The sequence below is a fragment of the Micropterus dolomieu genome, linkage group LG10 (assembly GCF_021292245.1).
Source record: "Micropterus dolomieu isolate WLL.071019.BEF.003 ecotype Adirondacks linkage group LG10, ASM2129224v1, whole genome shotgun sequence".
Classification (NCBI taxonomy): domain Eukaryota; kingdom Metazoa; phylum Chordata; class Actinopteri; order Centrarchiformes; family Centrarchidae; genus Micropterus; species Micropterus dolomieu.
In genome coordinates, this window is record NC_060159.1 from 29,267,821 (window position 1) to 29,270,823 (window position 3,003).

Below are 3,003 nucleotides of genomic sequence, written 5' to 3' on the forward strand. Positions count from 1 at the left end.
CATCAAGAAGAAGATCAGTGAGAATCTGTCTCCAGAGAGAAGCATCAATCTGTTCCACTGTCTGAATGAACTGAATGATCGTTCTCTAGTGGAGCAGATCCAACAGTCCCTGAGTTCAGGAAGTCTCTCCACAGATAAACTCTCTCCTGCTCAGTGGTCAGCTCTGATCTTCATCTTACTGTCATCAGAAAAAGATCTGGACGTGTTTGACCTGAAGAAATACTCTGCTTCAGAGGAGGCTCTTCTGAGGCTGCTGCCAGTGGTCAAAGCCTCCAACAAAGCTCTGTAGGTGGATAGATGTATATGTGCAATTTTAAAAATACTTAATTTTATATTTGACAAATAAATCATTTAGTTTTTGTCCATTGCTAATCCTTTTTCAGGTTGAGTGGCTGTAACCTCTCAGAGAGAAGCTGTAAAGCTCTGTCCTCAGTTCTCAGCTCACATTCCTCTAGTCTGAGAGAGCTGGACCTGAGTTACAACGACCTGCAGGATTCAGGAGTGAAGCTGCTGTCTGCTGGACTTGAGAGTCCACACTGCAAACTGGAAACTCTCAGGTCAGTATTAAGCTGTTTCTTACTTTCTTTCAAAATCCTGCTCATCTGGTTTTAGGCTCATGTTAGTGAAAATGGTCTGTAGGATTTTCCTGCTCATATGATTTTCTAAAACACTGATTCCAGGCTGTCAGGCTGTCTGATCACAGAGGAAGGCTGTGCTTCTCTGGCCTCAGCTCTGAGCTCCAATCCCTCCTATCTGAGAGAGCTGGATCTGAGCTACAATCATCCAGGAGACTCAGGGGTGAAGCTGCTGTCTGCTGGACTGGAGGATCCACATTGGAGACTGGACACTCTCAGGTTTGGACAGACAACAAGAGCTCACATTCTGCAGGTGTCTCTATTTTCTCTTATTTAATGTCAGTCTACTGGAGTCCATCATCATGAAGGACGTCTTATGTCTCCTCATTCTGGTCAGAGCAGTGAGTAGGCCTGAGTTGAGAAACACTTGGATCTCCACTTGGATATATGTCCCCACCACTTTTTGAAATGGCAGATGTTGTCCACATCACTTTTTGAAAGCATTTGTTAAAAATGTTCTTAAAAAAATTTGCACCATGAAATGTTAAATAACAAATGAAAATGCTTTGAGAAAGGTTTATTTGCACAATTCTGAAAACCTGCAATGTAAACAAAAAAAGTACCTTAAGCTAAAAAAAATAATGCATTATTAATACTGCATTATTCTATTTTATTTTTATATTCAGAATTGTCACTTCCCACCTGAATTTGTGCTTCCCTTTATATAAGTAAAGACATTTCCTCCATAAAGTGGTGCAGAAAATATCTCCAGAATGCAGGAAATTAAGTGTTAAATGCTTGAATATTTATTCAAAATACTGTTAAAATATGTTCTCGTCTTGATCTCGTGACCCTGGTGTGCCGTCACAGCCCTAATCTGAGCCCTATTTATTTATTTATCTGCGGTAACATTAGTAGTAGTAGACTATATTAGAGACCCCCACGAAGCTCAGATTATAACTCGAACCCTGACTTTAAACATCCAAAGTGGACACAAAGTGCTGTACAGAAAAAACAAATATACATAAATAAATAAAAGACACTAAATACATAGCTCACACGATGCATAAAATCAAGTAAAAACAATAACAACCATACAATGAAACAATAAAATCAATACTATCAAAACAAGAAATGTGACCTTCAGTTTTCAAAGGGCAAAGAAAAGAGGTGGGTTTTAAGAAGAGACTTAAAACAGACAGTGAAGATGCCTGTCTAATGTGCAGAGGTAGATCGTTCTATAGTTTAGGAGCTGCTACAGTAAAAGCTCGCTCTATAGGGGGGTAGCAGCTCAGAGATTTGGGTGGGGCAAGACCATTAAGACATTTAAAAGCAAATAAAAGAATCTTCAAATGAATCCTATAATGTACAGGCAGCGAGTGGAGTGAGGCTAAAATTCCAGTTAGTAGACGCTCTGCAGCATGTTGACCCCCACCTACAGTGTATAAAAATAATTTATATTTCTAAACATTATGTTTTGTCTATTTTACACCAAGTTTGTGAACTTTAGATTGTGTCAATCTCATCTTTATTATCACTTTCCAACTAAAAGTTTGACCGGTCTTCTGAAAACTCTTCATTTTGAATCATATATCATTTGAGAGTTTGTTTTCTACAGCACAACGTTAGCTAGTCCAAATCAAGTCTATATATATAAGTGTGTGTATATGTGTATGTGTATGTGTATGTGTATATACAGTGGGTACGGAAAGTATTCAGACCCCTTTAAATTTTTCACTTTTTGTTTCATTGCAGCCATTTTCCAAAAATCAAAAAAGTTCATTTTATTTCTCAGTAATGTACACTCAGCACCCCATCTTGACAGAAAAAAACAGAAATGTAGAAATTTTTGCAAATTTATTAAAAAAGAAAAACTGAAATATCACATGGTCATAAGTATTCAGACCCTTTGCCGTGACACTCATATTTAACTCAGGTGCTGTCTATTTCTTCTGATCATCCTTGAGATGGTTCTACACCTTCATTTGAGTCCAGCTGTGTTTGATTATACTGATTGGACTTGATTAGGAAAGCCACACACCTGTCTATATAAGACCTTACAGCTCACAGTGCATGTCAGAGCAAATGAGAATCATGAGGTCAAAGGAACTGCCTGAAGAGCTCAGAGACAGAATTGTGGCAAGGCACAGATCTGGCCAAGGTTACAAAAAGATTTCTGCTGCACTTAAGGTTCCTAAGAGCACAGTGGCCTCCATAATCCTCAAATGGAAGACGTTTGGGACGACCAGAACCCTTCCTAGAGCTGGCCGTCCGGCCAAACTGATCTATCGGGGGAGAAGAGCCTTGGTGAGAGAGGTAAAGAAGAACCCAAAGGTCACTGTGGCTGAGCTCCAGAGATGCAGTCGGGAGATGGGAGAAAGTTGTAGTAAGTCAACCATCACTGCAGCAATCCACCAGTCGAGGCTTT

General features: G+C 39.5%; 1 pseudogene; it reads left to right on the forward strand.

The window, feature by feature from the left end:
• Positions 1–3,003, forward strand: part of LOC123977517 — an 80,467-nt pseudogene that overhangs the window by 65,889 nt on the left and 11,575 nt on the right.